This window comes from Canis lupus, chromosome 16, assembly GCF_003254725.2.
Source record: "Canis lupus dingo isolate Sandy chromosome 16, ASM325472v2, whole genome shotgun sequence".
Lineage (NCBI taxonomy): Eukaryota > Metazoa > Chordata > Mammalia > Carnivora > Canidae > Canis > Canis lupus.
This window is the reverse complement of record NC_064258.1, coordinates 7,293,490-7,305,899: the sequence shown is the minus strand read 5'-3', so window position 1 is coordinate 7,305,899 and position 12,410 is coordinate 7,293,490. Positions and strand designations below refer to the sequence as shown.

General features: G+C 39.7%; 1 pseudogene; it reads left to right on the top strand.

The window, feature by feature from the left end:
- The first annotated feature begins 596 nt into the window (after positions 1-596).
- On the top strand, positions 597-9,062 carry LOC125752682 (olfactory receptor 9A1-like; annotated as a pseudogene).
- Positions 9,063-12,410: the final 3,348 nt, after the last annotated feature.

Genomic DNA, 12,410 nt, shown 5'->3' with positions numbered 1-12,410 from the left:
TTGCATCTGGTCCTGGATAAACAAAAATTATGGGAGGAAACTATTGAGCTCCCCTGGTAATTCTGTCCCTGATCCTTGTTACCCAGTTTTCATTTCCTAGGCATACCCAGAGAGGGGATGGCATATTGACCAGGCAGTATTTCACTGAAGACCAAAGGGAAAAGAAGCAGAGTTTGCTTCAAAAATTGACCATAGCCAGGACTAGATAAGCTTTCTTCATTTCTTAATTGGTTGACTATTGACTATTGACAAATTCATTCCTTAATTGATTGACTAATTGATTTATTCATTTAAAAATATTAACCCAGTGTCAGAAACAATAAGCAAGCATGACAAAGTTTCTGCTTTGACAGTTGTTTACACTGCTAAATAGGAGGAAATAAACAAAAAGTAAAAACACAATTTTAGATGAAAGCAAAGAATATATATAGATCCTGGTGACTGATAAAGGGTAGAATGTGTTCTTTTAGAAAGGATCATGAGGAAAGGCTCTCTGAGCCTGAGTGTTTGAGCAAAGACCTGAAGGAAATGAGGGATGAATCCCAGAAATCCTACAGGGCTCAGGTCCTTTGGTCTGTTTTATGTTAGTTACAACTGATTCTTTTAAACATGGTTTTGGAGGAAAAACCTATTTGTTGGCTCAGAGGAGACTCTACTTTCTGTAAGATGGAGACCATGGCCACATGTGTGTAGGGCTTGGGCTAAGTCCAGAGTTCACACTTGATGACTTTGACTCTGCTGGATCTAGAGTTTTGAGCTCTCACAAAGGCAAAGGATGTTGATATTGGATCTTTAGCCTCTTGTCTGCCGGTCCCAACAAGATGTGATGTGGGACTGGTAGAGGATGGCAGCTCCTCCCATGTCCTCCTCTAGTTCCTCCTAGACTATACTGGGCTAGGTGGATTGTTGGTATTAGGATTGGGAGAGAGAGGCCCTTGATTGATCAAGCTCAGGTTCTGGTTAGTCTGTCACCTATGAGAAGACATTTACCTAGGAGAAAAGCAGGACAGGCTTCCCCTTCCAAGAATAGGGAGGCAAAAAAAGTGGTAATTCAGTCAAGCAGCTAGCTGATCTGTAGGCTGAGAAATACTTAGTCCTTGCCCTCAAGATCTTATAGAAAACCCTTAAAGAGTTGTTCATACTCATGTCTAGCAGTGACACCAATGATGATGGAGGGAAAGGAAGAGCTTTCAAATAGATCCAGTGCAAATAGACCCTATGTCATGAAAAAGCAAAGTAAACACATACCAGCTCTTGGTAGGATTGGGCAGGAACACTTTCTATAGTGTATGATACTGGAGCAGAACTCACAGAATATTTTCAGTATATCACATAGTTTAGAACATTTAAGATGGAAGGGAATTAGTGGTAAAAAGGAGCATAGTGGTCAGAGAGGCAGATTGGATGGCTATTCACAGCACGATGGAAGGCAGGAAAGTCTGTGGATTGAGAGATGCAGGTGGTGTACGTGGGGCAGGGGGCTGGTGCCTATGATATGCCATTGGTAACTGGGCTCATCTTCTTGGCTAAATTTAATTTTCTTGACATATCATGATTATTCTTTTAAAAAAATCAGCACTGATTATGTAGAGGGAAAAGTAGAACCTCAACCCTTCCTAGTCATGTTGTGGAATCTATGAACAGGAGGGGAATATTTTCTCTATCTGAAACCATTTGGGATCAGAATCCATGTGATCTCTTTTTTACTCTCTAGATTTCACAAGGAACAACCACTCAGAACTAAATGTTGGAGAATCGTAGTGCCACTGAATTCTATCTCTTAGGCTTTCCTGGCTCCCCAGAATTATATCATATCTTATTTGCTACCTTCTTCCTCTTCTACTCAGTGACAGTCATGGGGAACATGGTCATCATTGTGACTGTCCATGTTGATAAATGTCTGCAGTCCCCCATGTACTTCTTCCTTGGCTACCACTCTGTCCTGGAGATTCTATCTACTTCTATCCCCTTGATGCTCTGAGGGTTGCTGCTTCCTGAGATTCAGGCAGTATCTTTGACAGCATGCCATGCAGTTATATTTGTACCTTTCTTTGGGCACATCAGAATTTATATTAATGGGATCAATGGCTGTGGACCAGTATGTGGCTATCTGTAACCCCTTGAGAAAAAACATCATTATGAACAGCCACACCTGCATCTGGGTGGTCACTGTGTCATGGGTGTTTGGGTTCCTATTTCAAATCTGGCTACTCTTTGCCACATTTCAGCTTACCTTCTGAAAAAAAAAAAAGTTAGACCTTTTTTTTTTATGTGACCGAGGGCAACTGCTCAAATTATCCTGTGATGACAGCCTTTTCACAGAGTTTATCCTTTTTTAATGACTATATTCATTATGGTTGGTTCTTGTACCCCTACCTATAATTGTCTCCTATACCTACATCATCTTCACCTCCTCAAGATCCCCTCAGCCTCTGGGTGGAGGAAAACCTTTTCTATGTGTGTGTCATGATTGGCAATGGCACCTGCTCGTTCCTCTGTGTGAAACCCAAGCAAACACGGCAGCCAAGTACAACAGGTAGTGTCACTGGTGATCCCTTTTCTGAACCCATTCATCTTCACTCTTCATAATGACAAATTTATTGAGGCCTTTGGAGCTGCTATCAACTCCTCAAGGATTAGCTGTGTCCTAAGGACAGTCAAGTCATGGACTCATCACCGTGGACCTGAAAAATGTGAAAGCACTAATTCAATCTGAAATGATCATTTTCAACACCAGGTGGTTTGGATCTACAAGAGAATTTTAAGATAATGGAAATGCTTCAATATATAATTAGATTATTCCTACATGGGAGATCACATTATTTTTTAATTGGATATATGTTTATACACTCTTCTGTGTCTTTAACAAGTGTAAATGTATAACGTGTGATTTTTTTTTCTTTTTTAGGACTCTCAGATATTTTTCTTTTTTTAGAATTCTATGCAATCTTTATTTCTGTGTTCTATATTTTAAAATCTATGGTTTTTAATTGTTTATTTGTTCTTTCAATTCTTTGTTTAAATTCTAGTTAGTCAATATTAGTGTAATATTGGTTTCAGGAGTAGAATTTAGTGATTCATCGTTTACATATAAGAACACCCAGTGCTCATCATAACAGGTGTCTTCCTTAATGCCCATCACCCATTTAGCTCATCCCCCTACCTCCTTCCTTCAGCCCTCAGTTTGTTCTCTGTAGTTAAGAGTATATTATGGTTTACTTCCCTCTCTATTTTTTTTCCTTCCCATATGTTCATATGTTTTGTCTCTTAAATTCTACATATGAGTGAAATAATATAGTATTTGTCTTTCTCTGGCTGACTTATTTCACTTAGCATAATGCCCTCTAGCTCCATCCATTTCATTGCAAATGGTAAGATTTCATTCTTTTTGATGGCTGAATAATATTCCTGTGTGTGTGTGCATGTGTGTGTGTGTGTGTATACACCATATCTTCTTTATCCATTCATCAATTGATAGACATTTGGGCTCTTTCCTTAGTTTGGCTATTGTTGATAATGTTGCTATAAATATCAGGGTACATGTGCCTCTTCAAATCAGTATTTTTGTATTCTTTGGTAAATACCTAGTACTGCAATTGCTGGTTTGTGAGGTAGTTCTAGTTTTAACTTTTTGAGGAAACTCCACACTGTTTTCCAGAGTGGCTACATGAGTTTGCATTCCCACCAACAATATGAAAGTTTTCCTTTTTTCTCCACATCTTCACCAACATCTGTTGTTTCTTGTGTTGTGAATTTTAGCTATTTAAGTGTGAGATAGTATCTCATCATGTTTTTGACTTGTATTTCCATGCTGATGAGTGATGCTGAGTATCTTTGCATGTGTCTGCTAGCCATCTGGATGTCTTCTTTAGAAAAGTATCTGTTCATGTCTTCTGCCCATTTTTTAACTGGATTATTTATTTTTAGGGTGTTAAATTTGATAAGTTCTTCATAGCTTTTGGATACTAACCCTTTATTTGATATGTCACTTGAGAATATCTTCTCCCATTCCATAGGCTGCCTTTTAGTTTTGTTGACTGTTTCCTTTGCTGTGCAGAAGCTTTTAATCTTGATGAAGTACCAATAGTTCATTCTTGCTTTTGTTTTCCTTGTCTCTGGTGATGTGTTTAGTAAGAAGTTGCTGCAGTGAGGAAAAAGAGGTTGCTACTTGTGTTCTCCTCTTGGATTTTGATGGTTTCCTGTCTCACATTTAGGTGTTTCATCCATTTTGAATTTATTTTTGTAGGTGGTGTAGGAGAATGGCCCAGTTCATTCTTCTACATGTTACTGTCCAGTTTTCCCAACACCCATTTGTTGAAGAGACTCTTTTTTTTTTCCATTGGATATTTTTTCCTGCTTTGTCAAAGATTAGTTGAGCATATAGATGTGAGTCCGTTTCCGGGTTTTCTATTCTATTCCATCAATCTTTGTGTCTGTTTTTGTGCCAGTACCATAATGACTTGATGACTTTAGCTTTGTAATATAGCTTGAAGTCCAAAGTTGTGATGCCACCAGCTCTTTTTCAGGATTGCTTTGGCTAATTTTTTTTTTTTTTGTGGTTCCAGCATTATTTATTCTAGTTCTGTGAAAAATGCTGTTGGTATTTTGATAGGGACTGTGTATTAAATGTGTAGATTGCTTCAGGTAGTATAGACTATTTAGCAATATTTGTTCTTCTAATCCATGAGCATGGGATGTTTTTTGATTTCTTTGTTCCTCTTCAGTTTCTTTCATAACTGTAGAACAGTTACTCTTCAAATGGGAAAAGTAAGGAAGATTATAGTTCATTTTGTGGCAGTTAATTTCTGTATGTGATTCTGGGTATTGGGTCATCTTCCCATACTGTGCTTTCATGATTTTCTCACTGCCTAAGGCATCCTGTATTCTGTGAGTGATCACAAGTCCAACCTCAGGCCACAACCTTTTCTTGATGTTCCTGCTTCCAGATCCAATGGGGACACTCCTTCCTGTAGATCTTCTCCTCAGTTGGCAGTTGTGAGAGTGAACTCACTCTACAACCCTGCCTGCTTCCCAGCCTCAGGGCTAGATGTGTGTTAATTCAGGCACGTCTCTAATTGGTGGGCTTCCTCAGGGTGAGGAGGGAGGGTCTTGGAAAGAGGCATTTTCTTATCTGGTGTGACTCCCATTTTCATGCCTGCCCCAAATATGGGAGGTCAATGGGCTGCGTTCTGGGACCTGAAGTGACAAGCATGAGCTGACCTTGCTGTGTCCCTGGGCTGAGGCAGGAGTTCAGGGAGGGCAGAACAGGGGCAGCTCCTGGTCACTTCTCCCCACATTCCTCACATTGTTCAATCCTGACAGGGCATTCTATCTCCCTTCTTTCAGCTACATTTCTGTCTTCCCTTCCCTCCCCTTACAAGGACCAGGTTTACCAAGCTGTCTTTCAGCTCTACAGTGAGCTTCCTAATCCATATCTCAGTTCCTGTATTGTCCAGTTCCAGCTCCTTTCCTGTCATACCATTATCAACCAGTATCATATGACATTGGTTTACAGATACTTTTCTGTATCATTATTTGTAAACACACAAATTTGGTATTAGCAATCCAAATGTATTATCAAAAGGTGATTACTTAAAGAATTTTTGGAATTTCCATAGAGCCAGATATTATGTACCTGTAAGAACAATGACAAAGTTTTCTGTGTGCATAAGAGAAAAATATCCAAGACATACTGTTGAGTAAGAAAAGCAAAGAGCAGAACATTTTGTTTAGTTTATTACCTTTTGGTAAGAAAAAAGTAAAAAAATATATTTATATTTGCATGGAGAAAAGTTTGTGAAGGGAGCCCAGGAGGCTGGTTGCTGGGGAGGTGGCTGCGAGGGGGGAATAGTGCTGGGGGTGAGGCTGGGACTTTCTATGGTTCTTGAATTCAACTTCATACTGTGCCTTACTGAGTCAAAAATAAATCATCCAGCTTCTAGTTGTTTGTTTCTGCAAATGTAGCAGAGAAGATGTTTTGGTAGAAAAACCCTTGGTAGGTCTGGACACTATATGGGTCTCTGTAGAACTGACTAGAGCAAGTGGGAGAATAATTGGGATGCAGTAACAGAGCTTCACATTTTTCTTATTTAGAGTCTTTGGCTAATTTTGTAGAGATGTAGAGATCATATTTAAATATTGTAGGTATCAGTCTTTTGTTATCATACCTTTTGTCAGTTTGGGTTTTATTTTTTTATTTTTTCATTTTTTAATTGAAATCTTCTGTCGTGCAGAGGTGTTAATTTTGCTGTTGTCAAATTTAATTTTTTTCTGTGATTTGTATTTGTGTTCATTGCTTTGAAAGTCTTTTCCCATTCAAAGGACCTAACAATAGTCTCTTATAATAGCTGTAGACTCTGACAATGTAGGAAAATAAAGATGAAATTAGAGAAGGAGGGCAGCCCTGGCGGCTCAGTGGTTTAGTGCCACCTTTGGCCCAGGGTGTGATCCTGAAGACCCGGGATCGAGTCCCACATCAGGCTCCCTGCATGGAGCCTGCTTCTTCCTCTGCCTGTGTCTCTGTGCCTCTCTTTCTGTGTGTCTCTCATGAATAAATAAAATCTTAAAAAAAAATAAGTTAGAGAAGGAGACAAACTGTAAGAGACTCTTAACTCTAGAAAGGAAACTGAGGGTTGCTGAAGGGGAGGTCGATGGGGGACGGGGTGACTGAGTGATGGGCATTAAGGAGGGCACTTGATGTAATGAGCACTAGGTGTTATATGCAACTGATAAATCACTGAACTCTATCTCTATAATACACTATTTGCTAATTAACTGAATTTAAATAAAGTAAAATAAAATTTAAAAAATAGAATACTATGCTATAATGTGTAGCAACTGAGCCTAGCATCATAAAATCTTTAAGAAATGCAAAGAAGTGATTACTACAAGGTCTAGATTACAGTTGCTTTTGAGGATGAGGATTGTAATTGGAACGCACACATGGGCAGGATTCTAGGGTTTCTATCACTATTCTATTTCTTGATCTGGGTGGTGTTTTACAAGGGTGTTCAGTTCATAATTTCTTAAGCTATACATATATTTGGTTTGGTCTTTCTATATTCATGTTTTATATTAAAATCAAATGATCAAAAAGTCTTTTGTGGTGTAGCTTCTATGGAAGACAATATGGAAGTTCCTAAAAAAATTAAAAATAGAATTATCATTTGATCCAATAATTTTACTACTATTTACCCAAAGAAAATGAAAACATTAACTTGAAAAGATACATGTATCCTTATGTTTATTGCAGTATTATTTATATTAGCTAAGATATGGAAGCAACCCAAGTATCCATTAATAGATGAATGGGTAAAGAGGATATGGTATATAAATGCCAACATAGAATATTACTGAGCCATGAAAAGAATGAAATCTTGCTATTTATAACAACATGGATTGATCTAGAGGGTATCATGATAAGTGAAATAAGTCAGAGAAAGACAAATTCCATATGATACCATTCATAATGTGGGATTTAAGAAACAAATGAACAGAGAAACAAAAAAGCAACCTCTTATATACAGAGAATGAACTGGTGGTTGCCAGAGGGAGGTGGGGAATGGGTGAAATAGATAAAGGGGATTAAGAGTACACTTATGATAAACACTGGGAAATATATGGAATTTATTCAGGTGTATATTATACTGTACACCTGAAAATGTAGCACTGTTTGTTAATTATACTTGAAATAATAATTGAAAACGTTCTTCTATATATTTATGTACTTCTAATAGTTTTAATTTTTGGATTTAGATATTTATTTTTTTAAACAAATGATTATTAATTTTGAGGCAGGCAAAAGGTTGGTGAAAACTTGCGTTCTCTACAAACATGAGCTTCAGACAAGGATTAACTGCTAAAGATTTATTTAAGAGAGTATAGTTCCTAGTATAGTAAAAGTAAAAGAAATTAGACAGGAAAGCATGGTAAACAACACAGTGTTGTAAAATACCATGCTGACCACTATATTATAATGAGTCTGGCCGTGCATGACTTCTTATAATGGTCAGACTTTCTGGAGAAATTGTGTCTGAAGACTCCTTTGAAGTGAGGTAGGGATAGGGAATTTGTTTGCTTGTTTCTTCCAAGGAGGAAATTCTGGGAGCTGGGCTGGTTTGCCTAAGAAGGTGGTAATTAAGGCTGAATAACAGATTGAGAAAACAAGTGAGGTTGAGAGAATCTGAAGAGACACGAGAAAGCAGTAGAAACCTACTTTGCTTTTCCTATATAGATAACCAATTGTTACAGTACAGTTTATTGAACAACCAGGCCTTTGCACATTGATTTGAAATGTCCTGCTATCATATAAAGAGTGCTTTTATTTCATTGGTCTATTTCTGAGCTCTCCATTCTATTTATATGATGTATTGGCTTAGGCTTCCCATTCAGATTTATAAAAAATCTTAATATCAGTAGGACATGTACAACTTCCTTTTTTAAATTAGAACTAATTTGGCTATTTTTGCCTATATCCAAACTCTTCCATATGAGTTTAAAATAACTTTTAGTGTGTGTTATGAACAAATATTCTGAGGACTTTAATTAAAATTTCACTGACACTTCCCAAATTATTTTATGAGACCAACATTACACTAATATAAAAACTAGACAAAGACAACAAAAGTTCAGAACATTATCCCTTTATGAACATAGGCACCAAAACCTCAGCACCATATTAGCAAATCATGTCTAGCAATACATAAAAAGGATAATATATCACAAACAAATAGATTTCATTCCAAAAATGCAAGATTGTTTCAGCATTCAAAAATTAGTCAATATAACCCATTATTTAAATAGATTAAATGAGAAAAAATTTTGATCATATTAATTAATATAGAAAGAGCTTTTGACAAATTCAATACCCATTCATTATAAAACTTTCAAGATAGGGTATTAAAAAAAAACCCTACAGCTAATGTCTTATACAGTGGTGACAGAGCAAATGCTTTTCCCCTGCTGAGGTTGGGAACAAGGCAAGGATGTCCTCTCTCACTACTCCTATTTAATATTGTACTGGAAATCCTAGTTAGTGCAATTGAGTTAAGATAATAAAATAAAGGGCATATTGAATGTAAAAAAAAAAAAGGAAAAATTTGTCTTTATTCACAGATGACGATTGTTATTGTCTGTGTAGAAATCCTGTAAGTATCTACCAAGAAAAGTATTTGAAGTAATAAGCAATTTTAGCCAAGTCACAGGATACAAGGTCATTATGCGAAAGTCAGTTGTTTTCCTGCATATTAACAACAAACAATTATAATTGAAATGTAAAAAATAATACCACTTTTGATAGCACAAAAAAAGTAAAGTACTTAGATATAAATTGAATAAAATATGTTCAGAATCTGTAGTGGAAAACTACAAATAACCAATGAAAGAAATCAGAGAAGCTCCAAATAAATGGAGAGGTATACTATGATTATGGATTGGAAGACAATATTGTTAATTCTTTACAATTTCATTCAATAGATTCAATGCAGTCCCAGACAAATTTTAGCAAGCTTTTTTTGTAGATATTGTAGACAAAATGATTCTAAAATTCATAAGGAAATGCAAAAGTAACAGAATAGCCAAAACAATTCTAAAAAAACCCTCAGAGCACTCATGTGATTTCAAGGTTTCCATGGAGTTACACTGATCAACATAGTGCGGTATATTGGAAAAGTGTTAAGACAAATGGGTCAATGGAAGATCATAGAGGACCCAGAAATATACCTAAACAGATACAGACAACTTATTTTTTGACAAAGTTGCAAAGGAAATTCAATAAAGAAAGATTAGACTTTTCAAAAAATGGTGCCAGAACAATTGGCTATCTGCATGCAGTAAAATGAGCCTCAACATATACCTTGCACTTTACATAAAAATGAACTAAAAGTACCTAAATGTGAATCTCTTCTAGGAGAAAATCTGCATGATCTTGGGTTTGTTGTTTTTAGATACAACACCAAAAGCACCATGAAACAAGAAATTGAAAAATTGAACTATCAAAATTGAAAATGTTTTTTGCTCTGCTAAAGTCGCTATGAATAGAATAAAAGATAAGGCATAGAGTGGTGAAAATATTTAAAAATCATACATGATAGGGGTGAGGGGCAAGATGGCGGAAGAGTAGGGTCCCCAAATCACCTGTCCCCACCAAATTACCTAGAAAACCTTCAAATCCTGAAAATCTACGAATTTGGCCTGAGAATTAAAGAGAGACCAGCTGGAATGCTACAGTGAGAAGAGTTCGCGCATCTATCAAGGTAGGAAGACGGGGAAACAGAAATAAAGACACAAAAGGCCTCCAAGGGGGAGGGGCCCCGCGAGGAGCCGGGCTGAGGCCGGGGCGAGTGACCCCAGGACAGGAGAGCCCCGTCCCGGAGACGCAGGAGCTGCACCGACCTTCCTGGGCGGAAAGGGGCTCGCGGGGAGGTGGAGCAGGACCCAGGAGGGCGGGGATGCCCTCGGGCTCCCGGGGACCCTAACAGACACCTGCGCCCGGGGGAGTGCGCCGAGCTCCCTAAGGGCTGCAGCGCGCACGGCGGGACCCGGCAGGACCGGAGCAGCTCGGGGGGCTCGGGGGCGGCTCCGCGGAGGGGGCTGCGGGGCGGGAGCAGCTCGGGGGGCTCGGGGACGGCTCCGCGGAGGGGGCTGCGGGGCGGGAGCAGCTCGGGGGGCTCGGGGGCGGCTCCGCGGAGGGGGCTGCGGGGCGGGAGCAGCTCGGGGGGCTCGGGGGCGGCTCCGCGGAGGGGGCTGCGGGGCGGGAGCAGCTCGGGGGGCTCGGGGACGGCTCCGCGGAGGGGGCTGCGGGGCGGGAGCCCAAATCCAACAGCGCAGACCCGGGCACAGGGCGCCGGGACACAGCCCGGGATCCGGCCTCCCCCGGGACAGGCAGAGGCCGGGAGGGCCCAGGACAGCGAGGACGCTCCTGCCCCAGCTGAGCAGATCAGCGACCCCGCCCCGGAGCCTCCAGGCCCTGCAGACGGAGAGCACTGGAGCTACTGCGGGGGCTGAATCCAGGGCTCCAGAGCTGGCCCCGCCACTGGGGTTGTTCCTCCGGGGGCCTCACGGGGTAAACAACCCCCACTGAGCCCTGCACCAGGCAGGGGGCAGAGCAGCTCCCCCAAGTGCTAACACCTGAAAATCAGCACAACAGGCCCCTCCCCCAGAAGACCAGCTAGAAGGACAAGTTCCAGGGGAAGTCACGGGACTTAAAGTATACAGAATCAGAAGATACTCCCCGGTGGGTTTTTTTTGTTTGTTGTTTGGTTGTTTTATTTTATTTTATTTTATTTTTTTGTTTTTTTTGTTTTGTTTTGCTTTTTGATTTGTTTGCTTCCCCCACCCTTTTTTTCCCTTTCTTTTTCTTTCTCTTTTTCTTCTTTTTTTCTTCCTTTTTTTTCTCTTTCTCTTTTCTTTCCTTCTTTCTCTCCTCTCTTTTTCTCCTTTTCCCAATACAACTCGCTTTTGGCCACTCTGCACTGAGCAAAATGACTAGAAGCAAAACCTCACCTCAAAAGAAAGAATCAGAAACAGTCCTCTCTCCCACAAAGTTACAAAATCTGGATTACAATTCAATGTCAGAAAGCCAATTCAGAAGCACTATTATACAGCTACTGGTGGCTCTAGAAAAAAGCATAAAGGACTCAAGAGACTTCATGACTGCAGAATTTAGAGCTAATCAGGCAGAAATTAAAAATCAATTGAATGAGATGCAATCCAAACTAGAAGTCCTAACGATGAGGGTTAACGAGGTGGAAGAACGAGTGAGTGACATAGAAGACAAGTTGATAGCAAAGAGGGAAACTGAGGAAAAAAGAGACAAACAATTAAAAGACCATGAAGATAGATTAAGGGAAGTAAACGACAGCCTGAGAAAGAAAAACCTACGTTTAATTGGGGTTCCCGAGGGCGCCGAAAGGGCCAGAGGGCCAGAATATGTATTTGAACAAATTCTAGCTGAAAACTTTCCTAATCTGGGAAGGGAAACAGGCATTCAGATCCAGGAAATAGAGAGATCCCCCCCTGAAATCAATAAAAACCGTTCAACACCTCGACATTTAATAGTGAAGCTTGCAAATTCCAAAGATAAAGAGAAGATCCTTAAAGCAGCAAGAGACAAGAAATCCCTGACTTTTATGGGGAGGAGTATTAGGGTAACAGCAGACCTCTCCACAGAGACCTGGCAGGCCAGAAAGGGCTGGCAGGATATATTCAGGGTCCTAAATGAGAAGAACATGCAACCAAGAATACTTTATCCAGCAAGGCTCTCATTCAAAATGGAAGGAGAGATAAAGAGCTTACAAGACTGGCAGGAATTGAAAGAATATGTGACCTCCAAACCAGCTCTGCAAGAAATTTTAAGGGGGACTCTTAAAATTCCCCTTTTAGAAGAAGTTCAGTGGAACAATCCACAAAAA